This window comes from Acipenser ruthenus, chromosome 39, assembly GCF_902713425.1.
Source record: "Acipenser ruthenus chromosome 39, fAciRut3.2 maternal haplotype, whole genome shotgun sequence".
NCBI classification, from domain to species: domain Eukaryota; kingdom Metazoa; phylum Chordata; class Actinopteri; order Acipenseriformes; family Acipenseridae; genus Acipenser; species Acipenser ruthenus.
In genome coordinates, this window is record NC_081227.1 from 6685492 (window position 1) to 6700566 (window position 15075).

At 45.9% G+C, this 15075-nt stretch overlaps 1 protein-coding gene across 2 annotated transcripts in view; it reads left to right on the forward strand.

The window, feature by feature from the left end:
- The first annotated feature begins 10336 nt into the window (after positions 1 to 10336).
- The window catches only part of LOC117966675 (cell adhesion molecule-related/down-regulated by oncogenes-like), a 44779-nt gene continuing 40040 nt past the window's right edge, over positions 10337 to 15075 (forward strand). Inside the window, exon 1 of one of the 2 annotated variants that reach the window (XM_034913232.2) lies at positions 10337 to 10767. The gene's annotated coding sequence lies outside the window, so the exon portion shown is untranslated. The remainder of the gene's footprint in view (positions 10768 to 15075) is intronic. The other variant, XM_034913233.2, reaches the window with a different exon arrangement.

A 15075-nucleotide genomic window follows, 5' to 3' on the forward strand; every position in this document is an offset into this window, starting at 1 on the left:
AGTGAGAACTCAATTTGAGCCAAAATGCCTTTCTCTCGCTTATTTCGTTCCGGCGAATTGAAAGCTTTTGTTAACAGTCATAAAAAGAGTCTTAAACCCTTCCTTATGGATTTACCAGAAGGTCCCCAGTTATTCCCAACTGCACAGTAATTAGAAAGCCGTGCCTCTCCATGCATTGTGCGCACTGTCACAGTGCAATACTGTAGAGTGACTGGGTTCCCCTTTATAAAGCTAGAGTCGGGAGTCATGGTTACCAGTCTGGGCTAATTGTGTTCCACCTCACAATGAAAGTGCTGGTGGAACGGCATGGTGTGCAAACTGGGAGCCCTGCCCATGAATTATAAAGTACCTGTCTCTGTGTGTGTCTGTCTCTCTGTGCCTGTCTCTGTCTCTCTGTACCTGCTTCTGTGTCTCTCTGTGCCTGTCTCTGTGTCTCTCTGTACCTGCTTCTGTGTCTCTCTGTCTCTCTGTGCCTGTCTCTCTGTCTCTCTGTACCTGTCTCTGTGTCTCTCTGTGCCTGTCTCTCTGTACCTGTCTCTGTGTCTCTCTGTCTCTCTGTGCCTGTCTCTCTGTCTCTCTGTGCCTGTCTCTGTCTCTCTGTGCCTGTTTCTGTGTCTCTCTGTTTCTCTGTACCTGTTTCTGTGTCTCTGTGTCTCTCTGTACCTGTCTCTCTGTGCCTGTCTCTCTGTCTCTCTGTACCTGTCTCTGTGTTTCTGTGTCTCTCTGTACCTGTCTCTCTGTGCTTGGCTCTCTGTCTCTCTGTGTCTGTCTCTCTGTACCTGTTTCTGTGTCTCTCTGTGCCTGTATCTCTGTCTCTCTGTACCTGTCTCTGTGTCTCTCTGTCTCTCTGTGCCTGTCTCTGTGTCTCTGTGTCTCTCTGTACCTGTCTCTCTGTGCCTGTCTCTCTGTCTCTCTGTACCTGTCTCTGTGTTTCTGTGTCTCTCTGTACCTGTCTCTCTGTGCTTGGCTCTCTGTCTCTCTGTGTCTGTCTCTCTGTACCTGTTTCTGTGTCTCTCTGTCTCTCTGTGCCTGTATCTCTGTCTCTCTGTACCTGTCTCTGTGTCTCTCTGTCTCTCTGTGCCTGTCTCTGTGTCTCTGTGTCTCTCTGTACCTGTCTCTCTGTGCCTGTCTCTGTGTTTTTTTTGGTTCTGTAGATGTTGATGTGTAACAGGAGTCCAGCAGCCCCCCCCCCGGCCCTCTCTCCGGCTGGGGAAGGCCCCGGGGAGCTGGATTCTACCTCCAGTAACAGGCGGGGAGAATGGGGAGAATGGAAACAGGAGCAGAGGGGATGGAGATCATTAGACATGGCTGTGCTGAGCTCTGGAGGGGCTGGCTGCTTATTGAGACATCAACATCACCCTGTCTGGGGGGGAGGAACCATGGCAGTACGTGTCAGAGTGCTTCGCATTAAAGCAGAAGGGATATAGCTGGTGTCCCTATCTTCCCCTGGAACAATTATGCAGGTCTCTTTTTCATGAATTGTTCTGGCTTCCAGGGAATTCCTCTGTGTGTGTGTGAGTCTCTTTTTATTCTTCAGTTCCAGAAGCTAGCTGTAGAGTTGCATTTGGAATATTTGCAATAAAAGGGAGGGTCGTTAACTGTGTTAATGATAATAAGCTATTAATATGGATTTCAAAGCCTTGGCTTCTATATGGAGTGCAAACTTAGTCAAACTGCTTTCCTCGGAATCTCAGCCTGGTAGCCTTGAGATAGCAGGAGCAGAGCGGGAGATAAGACAGGGGGGTGACAGGCAGGGTTATCTGGGGTCAGGGTAATAAAAGCCTGTGTCCAGCAGCCCCAGCAGGTACTGTAGTTCAGGACTGTTTACTGGCCAGAGGCTAGCCATTATCTCTCTCTAAGCTGCTGCTTCAGTACTTTTTCACTGATTCTAAGCTGCTTGAAGGAAAAACAAAACGAGACAGAACTCTTACCCCAGTAAATCTGCAGGGTAAATTTGCAACTTGCTGTGTTTTCTCAGTGCGTTTACCGAGCTTCTACACCAGTCAGCTATGGTTCTCACAATATTTGTCTTTGAATTTTGTGATTTACCTTGTCTGTGCTTACACACTCATGCACAGACACACTGTAACACACACACATGCACAGATACTCTCTCACACAGACACACTGTAACACACACACATGCACAGACACACTGTAACATACACACATACACAGACACACTGTAACACACACACATGCACAGATACTCTCTCACACAGACGCACTGTAACACACACACATACACAGACACACTGTAACACACACACATACACAGACACACTGTAACACACACACAGACACACTGTAACACACACATGCACAGACACACTGTAACACACACACATACACAGACACACTGTAACACACACATGCACAGATACTCTCTCACACAGACACACTGTAACACACACACATGCAGATACTCTCTCACAGAGACACACTATAACACACACACATACACAGACACACTGTAACACACACACATACACAGACACACTGTAACACACATATGCACAGATACTCTCTTACACAGACACACTGTAACACACACACATGCACAGACACACTGTAACACACACACATGCACAGACACACTGTAACACACACACATGCACAGATACTCTCTCACACAGACACACTGTAACACACACACATGCACAGACACTGTAATGAAGATGCTGTCTGTGGGAGGATGTGAGCAGGGAGACAGATACGGGTGTTTGACAATCAAAACTCTTTCCTTTCCACTCTCCCTCCATCCCTCCCTCCCTCTCTACCCCTTTATCTCACTCTAACCCTTCTCTCTCCCTCTCCGTTTCCCTGTCGCTTTCCGTCTTTCTCTTCACTTTTTCCTTTCCTTTACTGTTTGCTCCAGTTTCTCCCTCTCTCTCTGTCTCTGTCTCTTTCTCCCCCGCTCTCTCTCTCCTCCTTTTTTCTTTCCTCTCCCTCTCCCCAGACACTGCCAAGAAGGTGTGACCGATTACACACCTGTACAGGTAACCAGACTCCAATTCACCTTCCCCAAACAAACGTTACACTATATCAAGAACTGTAAGGAAATAAAAGTATCTCATTTTACACAAAGGAGATAAACTGAGTGCTGGAGCAGCTCCCCATTCCCGGTGGGTCTGAAGGCTTTGTGAAGCATTATCAGCACAGTAAAGCACAGATAGAAGGAATGACAAGTGTCACATTGCCCTTGATTGCCGGCGACTGACCTGAAGCGATCCTTAATAGCAAGTGGAAATCTCAGGCTCCCTATCAGTGTTCACACAGCCGCCAGTGCAGATATCTGCTGAGGAGCAGAGCATTCACCCCGCGGTGCTTTCCTGAGACGTGAGGAATTGAGAAACTGAGGAATTGAGAAACTGCCTGTCTCACAAACACAGCTTCATTCCAGCAGTGACTGAGGGACTGGGAGCGAGGGAGGCAGTGTGGTCTAGTGGTTAGAGCTGAGGGACTGGGAGGGAGGGAGGCAGTGTGGTCTAGTGGTTAGAGCTGAGGGACTGGGAGGGAGGGAGGCAGTGTGGTCTAGTGGTTAGAGCTGAGGGACTGGGAGGGAGGGAGGCAGTGTGGTCTAGTGGTTAGAGCTGAGGGACTGGGAGGGAGGGAGGCAGTGTGCTCTAGTGGTTAGAGCTGAGGGACTGGGAGGGAGGGAGGCAGTGTGGTCTAGTGGTTAGAGCTGAGGGACTGGGAGGGAGGGAGGCAGTGTGGTCTAGTGGTTAGAGCTGAGGGACTGGGAGGTAGTGTGGTCTGGTGGTTAGAGCTGAGGGACTGGGAGGGAGGCAGTGTGGTCTAGTGGTTAGAGCTGAGGGACTGGGAGGGAGGGAGGCAGTGTTTTTCTGGTGGTTACAGGTAAACATTCCACTGGTGCAAGCAGAACGTCAATCAGGTAGTTTTGCAGAAATGTTTTTGTCTGGTACTCAAAGCTTATACTGAAACCTGGCCTGGTGCTGCTGCTCCAAGTAAGTGTGCCAATAACTAAGAGCTGTATTTATTTGAAATGCAGTATTATACTAACAACAGCTTACAAAACAGGGTCATTATCTCCTGCCGAATACAGTACAGTACGCTGGACAGCTGTTCATTATATCTGAATTAGAGACTGTATTTGTGTTCATGACGCTGATTTGAAACCTGTCGCTCACAGACCTTTAACATGTGATGTCTGAAAGAACGCTGTTTTTTTTTTTTTAGGATAAAATGAAGTTTGATATTTTGGAAACCGCTCTTTACTGCAGTTCATGAAAATATCAGACTGGACTGTAGTCATGAAAAACAGACTCTGAATAGTTCACTTGGTAAAGCTTTGTCAATAGATTTCAATAGCTGGGTTACTGAATGCTGTAAACACTGGGGTCACTCTGCCTGTTGGCTGCTGGGAGACAAAGGGACGTATTTTTAAAGTGTTTACTCCAGCCTTTAATTAACTGCTATATTTTGGAAAAAGCAAAAACGTCTGTTCATTTCACAAAACCAGAACCAAACAACTAAGTAATGAAATCCAAGTTCTCTGGGGGCGCTTGCGGTTCATTTTGCATGATTTTTTCTCCATTCAAAAGATAGGAGTTAATTAAAGAGTGTTTTAAACGCTGTTAAAACACACCCCAGCCCCCCCCCTCCCCACCCCATTGTAGGAGCCGGCACTTTCCAGTTCAGTATAAAGCCATCTGCTCTGTAGCATGTGATTCTAATCATCTGTGCATCTGTTTTGTAGTGAATGATTTACCTGGGCAGTCCACTGAGGCAGAAGACAGCCGTATTCAAAGTGTTTGTCTAAATGAGCTGTTACACAGTAATGACATTCCCAGCTTTCTTATTATTCACTATTACAAATCATTCATTCCAAACTGTGCTAATGCATCCAACACACTCACACACACACACACACACACTCACACACACACACACACACCGACACACACACTCACACACACACACACACTGACACACACACTCACACACACACACACACACACACACACACACACACACACACACTCACACACACACACACACACTCACACACACACACACACACACTGACACACACACTCACACACACACACTGACACACACACTCACACTCTCACACACACACACACACACACACACTGACACACACACCGACACACACACTCACACTCACACTCTCACACACACACACACACACACACACACACTGACACACACACTCACACTGACACACACACACACACACACACACTCACACACACACACACACACACACTCACACACACACACACACACTGACACACACACTCACACTCACACACACACACACACACACACTGACACACACACACCGACACACACACACACACTGACACACACACACACACACACACACACACTGACACACACACACACACACTGACACACACACACACACACACCCACACACACTGACACACACACACACACACACACACTGACACACACACATACACACACACTCACACACACACACACCGACACACACCGACACACACACACACACTGACACACACACTGACACACACACACACACATACACACACACACACTGACACACACACACACACTGTTGTACATCATTGCAGGAGATACTGGGCTCTGCTGAATAGCATTGTCAAGCTGCTGTGTACCCAACTTGACCTGAGGTCATTTCACTTGAGATTTTCCACTCAGGCGTCGCTCCCTGCTTTACCAGAGTAACACAGCAGCGTCAGATGAAGAGCAGACCCAGGCCTCGTCCTCATTAGAGTGCACAGAGAGACTCAGTTATATGTGCTCCACCTCATAGTAACCTAAAGTACCAGTTTAATCTCCCACAGTGCAGTACAGCTGCCATGGTATGTTAACACATTCATTTTCCCCCTGCTTTATCCATGCATTTAAGTTTAACCAGGATTTGTACAAAGCTCCTCCGTGATTTACCATGGCAGAGTAATTGCATTGACCCAACTGCTTCCAACACGGTGCGTGAAGCTGTGCTGTTATGAATTGTTGCTGTACGAGTGCAGTGTAGCTTTCTTTGGCACCAGCCAAGGGGTTAACGATTGAGCTGCTGCTTCTCTGGGTCTGTTTTCCCAGGGAGCTCCTGCCTGCCTGCCTCCCTCCCCTGCCCATTGTCTGTCCGCAGCACCCTGCCGGCAGCCTGCGAGTCACAGAGTCACAGCTCCTGTGTTCAGCGCGCATTCACAGGGAAGTGTGTCCAATCACACCGCTGACACTGCCAGATGAGTGGCAGCTCAGTGTGTGTGAACCAGGGCTGTCTCTCTGACTCCTCCCTCACTCTCCTCACCCCTCCCTCACTCCCCTCTCCCCTGCTCTCTCACCCCCTCCCTCACTCCCCTCATCCCTCCCTCACTCCCCTCTCCCCTGCTCTCTCACCCCTTTCCTCTACTCTCTCTCACCCCTCCCTCACTCCCCTCTCCCCTACTCTCTCACTCCTCCCTCACTCCTCTCTCCCCTGCTCTCTCACTCCCCTCTCCCCTACTCTCTCTCACCCCCTCCCTCACTCCCCTCTCCCCTGCTCTCTCACCCCCTCCCTCACTCCCCTCATCCCTCCCTCACTCCCCTCTCCCCTGCTCTCTCACCCCTTTCCTCTACTCTCTCTTACCCCTCCCTCACTCCCCTCTGCCCTACTCTCTCACTCCTCCCTCACTCCTCTCTCCCCTGCTCTCTCACTCCCCTCTCCCCTACTCTCTCTCACCCCCTCCCTCACCCCCCTCTCCCCTGCTCTCTCTCACCCCCTCCCTCACTCCCCTCTCCCCCTCTCGAGTGCTATTGTCTTCCACGCTGAAGGGCAGACACAAGCACAAATGATAAAGCGCGGTGAAAATGAAATAGCAGAGGCAGCAAAACCGATCCGATGCACCAAGGTCTGCTTCTGCAAAGTGCAACCTGAGAGGAATAGAAAAGTCTACACTAGTCTTTGATTTTCCACAGGCTGTGGGCTAGTTGCCCGCTTCGTAATGAATGCATGACGTGTGCAAACTGCACAGCGGAAAACAGGCCCCAAAAACAATAAAAAAGGTAGATTTAAGGACTCAACAGGGTGCCTGCACTGTGATGTTTGACAGTGGTTTGGCAGAAGCAGAGACCTTAAGAACTCTTTGCTTGGTTGTATACCTTTTATGAAGCAGGGCTGTGCAGTCCTTGTCCGTTCTTTTTCATTCCAGTTCCATGTTTTTCACAGTCCTTGTCCGTGCTTTCCCGTGCTCTTGCAATTTTTCAGAAATTTGAGGCTTTTAACTTCCGAACGCCTTGGATCTGAAAATCTGTATACGGCTTCACAATGGTGGAGGAATGAACCAGGTACACATTTATTCAAACCTAGCTGACTAATAACAGATAACCCTGATCACTGACAGACTTACCCGATCAGGCAAACACCCAAACTAATTCTCCTACATTACAAAGCAGTCTTTGGAAGGCTTCCAATGCTGAGGATAATGACTGTCTCGCGGTGAGTCACAGTACAGAAGCTGTGACTGGCTGTGCTGCGTGTTCAGAAACTCATAAGCGCGTAATTACCAGTAAGAGAAAGGTTAACGATGAATCAGAAGTGAATGGGATGCCCATATAGAAGGCTAGGAGTGAAGTTTGGTTGCCGTGTGGAGACAGACAGACAGACAGACAGACAGGTCAGTGCATGAGGGTCCCTTTCTTGGGATAAGGACCCTAATAAAAGCGTGCTGTGACGAGGTGCAGGGACACTGATGGAAGCCCAGAGGCACAGCTCAGCGGACAGGAATGTCAGGGAGGGACGGACGCAGGTAGAGCCCCCAGGACACACAGGGAAACTCCTCCTCCCAATCTGGCAGGGAAGATAATTGCGTTCCCCAGAAAAGAAAAGGGAACGTGGGCCTGCCTCTTGGCTGTGTTAATTGGCTTTGGTGATAATCTTTTGACAAATCCCATTAAAATTTTTTCATAAAACGACAGGAGGGAGGGAGGAGAAAGGAGGGCGGATCTGGTGTCAAATAAAGCTCTTTAGACAGTCTGGGGAGCATTGCAAATTGGAAATGTTGTCACATTATTATTGGGTCTGCTGGAAATGACAGGAAGGGAACTAGATGAGAAAGAAAGGTTTCTTTGCAGAGTGCATATGGGAAGCACTGGAACGCACAGAGGGGTATACTAACAGCATATTCAAAAACAGGACCAGCCATGGACGGTAAGCTAATTAAACCACAGGAACGCTGCAGAATTACAGGGAGAGGTCCTATAAGGACAATTTCATTTACAGAATCTGTATAACAAGCATCATATTTCTGCCGACAATCCCCTATAGAAAATGCATAGAAACCGCTTTTAAACGCACAGCAAACCCATGCAGTTTCTGTACAAACCATAAGCTCCCCTCCTATATAAGATTAGGCTTGGCCGAGCTATAACTTCCAGACTTCGGACTATAATTAAACGTAATTGAAGTTCAAAGATATTGCAGTTCGTTTTAAAAGTGGACGTCATGTCGTACAGGTAAAGAAAACCCTGTCGCTTCCAACACAGCAGCAGCAGCAACTTCTGGAAATATGTGAGTCTTTCCACTGCTTGACCCTGCATCCTCCTGGCTTTGCTGTGTGCTTCTCTGAGCAATGCTGTACACTCCTCTCGCTTCTTTCATTGCTACCGTTCTCTAGATAGCAGGGCTGCACCCCCCACCTCTCTATTCTTTCTGAGAAGCATTTCTGAACTCTATACCTCAGCATGGCACTGGCTGTCTGCCCTAGAGGGGGGGCAAGGGGGTGTCGGAAAATGAACCCAGCCCCAGACTTGCCCCCTTGCATCCAAGAGCACAAAGACATTCTCTGTGGTGCTGGCTGGAATAAACTGGCAAGGGGAGCTGGGTACAATAACAACTAACTGAAAAAACAACCTCTCAGTATGAATTGCTTTAACCTGTACTTAATTCTGCGGCACTAGCGCGCGCACACACACACACACACACACACAGACACACACATAGCCAGGGTTTGATTCTCACAGGAGAATAAACGCTTTATTTCTTAAACGAGAGGTGGGTAAACACCATATTATCCAAATGAGAGATAACTAAACTCAGTTTACCCACGTTTAACCTCGACTGCACTACAGCTAATTCAGCTACAGTACTGAAACCGGACTGAGAAATGGGTCGTGTTAACATTCAATTCAACACACATGTATACCGCGCTTCTAGCAGAGTGACTAACGGCCACAGTCCACAGAGGGGCATTCCTTGTGTGACCCCCCTCCTTCCCTCCCCTCAATATCTTTCTCAATCAAACCCACACGCCCCTGGAACTCGACATCTCGCAGTTACCGCTGGCATGTGCGCTCCATCAGAAGCTTACTGAAGTATCTGTTTCCCGGGCTCAGACCGAACCTGTTCGAAATCCATCTTCTAATCTGCCGGGGTCAGTGCTGATTGCTTAGCTTTATCTGTCTGGAAACTGAAATTAAAAGCTGGCTGCGGCTCCGAGCGTGCTCCGCTGGTATCGTGGGGCCGGTCTCGCTGATACAGGTGTGAGGTGTGCAGGTGCAGTGAAGGGGGGATGGACAGAGTTTACAGCATTGATTATTCACTTTACATCAAGCGTCTCCAGTTACTGCGGATTTAAATAACAGTTACTACATGACAGTGCTATCATGCATAGTTACAATGCACTTCATGTGCAAATCGTTTTGTATATGTAAATACACAATTTAATCAGAAAAGGGTTAGGGTTAGATCGTGCAATAAATGTACACATTAATGACATTGTAACTATGCATAACAACGTTGTAATGATGTGTAAGTACATGCATTTACTACGCATTTACTAAGTAACTACTCTGTAAATACACCGTCATTAGAGACAATGTAAAGTGTTATAATAATAATAATAATAATAATAATAATAATAATAATAATAATAATAATAATAATAATAATAATAATACATGTTTGATTTTTTACTTTTTTAATTTCCGAATTCTGCTTCTGGGTTTATATATGGAAAAGATTTGCAAAGAAAGTGTTTATTCAAAACATCCATCTCCCCCCGCATTCTGGTTTTCTTCTTGTGAGTCTGGTTAGGAAGTTGGCAAAACACTATTTTTGTGTGTGAACATATATACAAAAAAAAACGTTACAATTAAAACATCAAAACACGTTTCTGACCCCGCAATGTAAACATTACATTACTTGATCTTTTTTTCCTCTTTATTTTTAGAGAATGGACAAAGAGAGGGAGGAGAAAGGGGGGGGGTTACTCGCTTTGGGCTTTTGTTGTTGAGCGTGTTAACATACCGGCACTTGAGCTAACCTCACCCCCCCCCCATCCCCATCGCCCCTTTCCACTCCCTCCTCCCTCTCTCTGCAGCCCCATACGCCGCGGCTAGGTGGGACGGTTCATTCCGAGCCCTGTCTTTCACCCAGGCCCGGTCTGTGCACTGATTTGTCAGGAATCCGACACTCGCTATTAGTCAGGGTTGTGCAACGCGTCTCCAAGCCCAGCTTCAGTGCAGCGCTAGCAATACCTTCGCCCCTTGTGTGTATGCGTGTAATGTAGTAAGCAGTACTACGAGTACTACTGCCGTCGCACAACAGAGGAAGAGAGTCGGAAAAGAAAAATACTTCAAAGTAACAACAAAAACAAACACACCTCTTTCTTTCTGTTCTTGCACTTTGAGCTCGTCTAATGGAGGGCCCCGTACGGATTTGTAACCAGAGGAATGCGCTTTCTCGTTTTGCCCAGGACGCAGCGGCTCAGACTCCCCAGTGAAAGAGAGGTAAGGACGGGGAGGGAAGGGGAGAGGAGAGGGGGTGGGTGCGTGCGTGTGTCGGTTGAGTACACAACTCCTAATTCTGCATGCTTTTCTGTCTGTGTGCTCCGCGATACAAATGCAAAACAAACTACAGGGACTGTAGCCCGCAGATATCGCCATGCGGATCTCGAGTCAGTTGTAACTTGTGCAGAAAGTCTTCAGGAGCTCTCTCTGTCTGTGAGAAGGACAGTGAGCCACCGGCGCTGCTGCCGTCTTTTGCAAACCCAAAACAAATCGCAGTAACAGTGCTGCTTATAAGAGACGACACGTTTACACACACAAAAAAAACAGAAAAATCAAAATGCACATGTGCTTTCTGCGTGGTCTGTTCGTGTCGTTGTTTTGATAGGAACTTTTTGTTACTTTATGTCATTTTTAAATACATTTTGTGCACACAGATGCGTGTGTTCAAATGCACTCAGAGTCAACGCTGTTTTTGTTAGTTTCTAGATACACTCGTCCGTGGTGTTTCATATTAAAACTATTTTTTTTTTCAATACAACACTATTTAACGCGCAGAACCCACTTACACGAAATCCAGTATTTACAATTAGTTCGGCTCGCTTTGTCTTTACACTTGAAGCATAATGAATTCGAAACGATATCTGAAAGTTACAGCAGCTAGCAACTTTGTATTAAAACAAAACAAAAACAAACATAATTTAGACGTTTACGCTGTTGTAACATAATTCATTGCAACGTTTCCAATGTTGCATTGCCCCTAAAGCCGCTGCTCACTGGTGTCAGACTCGAAGCGCAGATTCGTTTTAATTTAAAAGCAAGAGCTGACAAACATCCCTTTGAACGGGCGATGCTCGCGGCATGCCTGCGTGGAGATCAAAGCGCCCCCGAACAGCCGAGCCCACAGGTAATCGCGACGTGTTTATTCAAGTGAAGAACAAATAGGCTCGGACAAGCTGCAGTCCGGCCGTGAACACGTCGCCGCAGGTGAGCACCGCGCTCAGAGCAGAGCGCGTCCTTGAGGGACGCCCGCCTGCCCGCCTGATGCGTTTCTTTCAGGCAGGCTTAGCTGCACATTTCTTAATTCTTTTTAACTTTTATTTTAAAAGCAGTTTTCTTAAATAAGAACAACGTCATTATTGCTATTTATTATAAGTATTATTAATATTAGTTGTTGTAAAACACACATTTGGATTATTATTATTATTATTATTATTATTATTATTATTATTATTATTATTATTATTATTTTTATTATTTTAAATGGAATAAACGAGTGGGGTACAAAAATGAAAAATGCATTTTTTTTTTTGCACGTACACAAGGTTTAGAGGCTGTGCGGTCCAGTGGTTAAAGAAAAGGGCTTGTAACCAGGAGGTCCCCGGTTCAAATCCCACCTCAACCACTGACTCACTGTGTGACCCTGAGCAAGTCACTTAACCTCCTTGTGCTCCGTTTTTCGGGTGAGATGTTGTTGTAAGTGACTCTGCAGCTGATGCATAGTTCACACACCCTAGTCTCTGTAAGTCGCCTTGGATAGAGGCGTCTGCTAAATAAACAAATAATAATAATAATTTAAATGATAAATAAGTAGTGAGGACTGGGAGAGAAGGACCTTCACAATATACCCTGCTACAGGACAGGGAGTCAATCACAGCATTCGTTATTGTTTTGCCCCCTTTGAAATGAATGCTGTTTCTGCACACACACACTGATGTTTAAACCATGCAGGATTGCACTGGACCCCTGCTCTGATCCCAGTAAGAGGTCCCGTCCCATCCCGACTCCCCTCCTCCTCCTCCTCGCTGGGTTCTGTCTTTCTGAAGCTGTGTTTACACAGAGCTTCTCTCTGCGCTTGGGTGATTCCTGTAGAAAGCGTTGGTTTAAACACCACTGTTATAAAATAACCCATCCCCGGTCAGAGCAGACCCGTCTGTTCAGAATCTACCGGTCTACCTGCCCAGGGCAGTGCGGCGCTGTGCTTTACCAGCCTAGCAGAATATCCTGTTGGGTCATGTTTTGAGTGCATCTATAACAGCAGGTTCCAGTCTATGTCCAGGTATACATTTGTGTGTACCTGTATAGTTGAATGTATTTATCAATTAGAATTAAAGGAAACCATATTGTCTTGTAATAGAAACCTGCCATAACTTCACCCAAGTTCTAAAGCAAAGCGAAACTGATGGGATGTTTCACTGACGAGGGCTGAAATATTCTTCAACTTCGTTTAGTTTCTTCCAAGTTTTATCTGACAGATATGAAGCACTTGTGGGGTTTGTTTCAGTGTATAAAACAGGTTGGCACGCTAGACGGCTTCATTTCATTTATTTTTAAAATTATGCATTTTGTTTGCTGAGGCTCAACATAAAGGCTCCCTTTCAGTTTAGAAGCTGTTTGTAATCTGGATATCTCTGTTAGTTCTGCAAGGCTGTTGCTCTCCCAGGAATAAATGTGCTATTTTTAAATGGGACAGTGTGGTCGAATGCTTATTCTGAAACGAGAAGAGAGGCGTTTTAGCATTTCAATCTGTGCTGTTTTCTTAGTACTGGGACACATATCTGAATAAACACTGTGCGGGTTTGTGTTTGCTTGAAGGCTGTCAAGGTAAACTGTGCCAGCTGAGTGGGGAGTTGTTTTAGAAACTTTGTCTGGGATTTTTATTAAACTCACTTCATTTCATGATTTTCAGACCTCTCTAGATTCACTTTGCCCCTGCATATTCGACTTCGAGAATGCACAAGTTCCCTTGTTTGTTTTGTTGGATGATTTTAAGGGGGTGTCACATAGTGTATAGATGTAATTGGAATTAAGCTACAGGAAGAATTCTGAATTATTTAAAAATAATATTTAAAATCCTACCACCTATTCAACAGTGTGCTTTTTAAATGATCTTTAATGTCGCTGATAATGAAGAAACTTCATTCAAATTGAATGTGGACCAAAACACACATGTTTATGATGATCCTGCACTGTGGGTGTGTAGTGTGAAGTCCCAAAGATCTCTCGAATGTCACTCTCTCTCTCTCTCTCTCTCTCTCTCTCTCTCTCTCTCTCTCTCTCTCTCTCTCTCTCTCTCTCTCTCTCTCTCTCTCTCTCTCTCAATCTCTCTCTCTCTCTCTCTCTCACTCTCTCAATCTCTCACTCTCTCTGTCGCGCTCTCTCTCTCTCTCTCTCTCTCTCTCTCTCTCTCTCACTCTCTCAATCTCTCACTCTCTCTGTCGCGCTCTCTCTCTCTCTCACTCTCTCAATCTCTCTGTCGCTCTCTCTCTCTCTCTCTCTCAATCTCTCACTCTCTCTCTCTCTCTCAATCTCTCTCAATCTCTCACTCTCTCTGTCGCTCTCTCTCTCTCTCTCTCTCTCTCTCTCTCTCTCTCTCTCTCTCTCTCTCTCTCTCTCTCTCTCTCTCTCTCTCTCTCTCTCCCTCCGACTGATGAGTAACAGTTTATGACTCTGTGGTTTTGGTATTTTTTTGGATTGGAAACCCCTGCTATTAATGTGTGAGTTTCTATCGCTGCCTGACTTTCTAAAATTCAAAAATAAGCAAACTGTTTCCAGAAAGAAAAAAACAAACATAACTGTCCTGTTTCATTTTATTATTTCTGGAGTTACAGTTTTTGACAGTTTGGGGCGTCAGTTCCACAGTGAGCACGGAATCCATTTTTGGCCAGATTGATACAGACATAGCCAAACACATTGTTGGTATTATTAAGACATTTTTAAACAGCTGTAAAAGTGTGAATTGTTTTTGTGCTTGACTATTCTGTAGAAAACATCCTGCTTTCTGATATGCTTGATTTCTTTGGATAGTGAATCAAGGCTCAGGTTGAAATACTGTGGGACGATCTGAAATGAACAGCATTGTATAAATCCTATTTTAAAAGCTAAGTCGTGTACTTGTGTGTTGTTGAAAGTCTTAGTTTAAACGGTTTCACACAGAATGGTTAAGCGTTCAGTTTGTTAAACAGTTTGCAGACTAAGGCCCTGTCCGCACTACATAAGAGAACCAGACTCGAAACCGTTCTAATGAGTTCAGCTCAAAGCGTCCACACATTTCGTTTCATGTTTAGTCAGGCTTAATGCGTACAAACACTATTAAAATAGTTCCAAGCAGCACAATGGACAGTGGAAATTGAAAGGACAGTCTCCCACCATGCACTGTATTTTATTTTAAATGTTTTATGCCTCATATTAATAGAGGTCCATATTGCTAATAAGAAATAAAATAAGGATTTAGGAAAAAGTAAATGCGAACGAGCACGCGTGCGCACACACACACACACACACGCAGACAGACAGACAGACTCACGCACG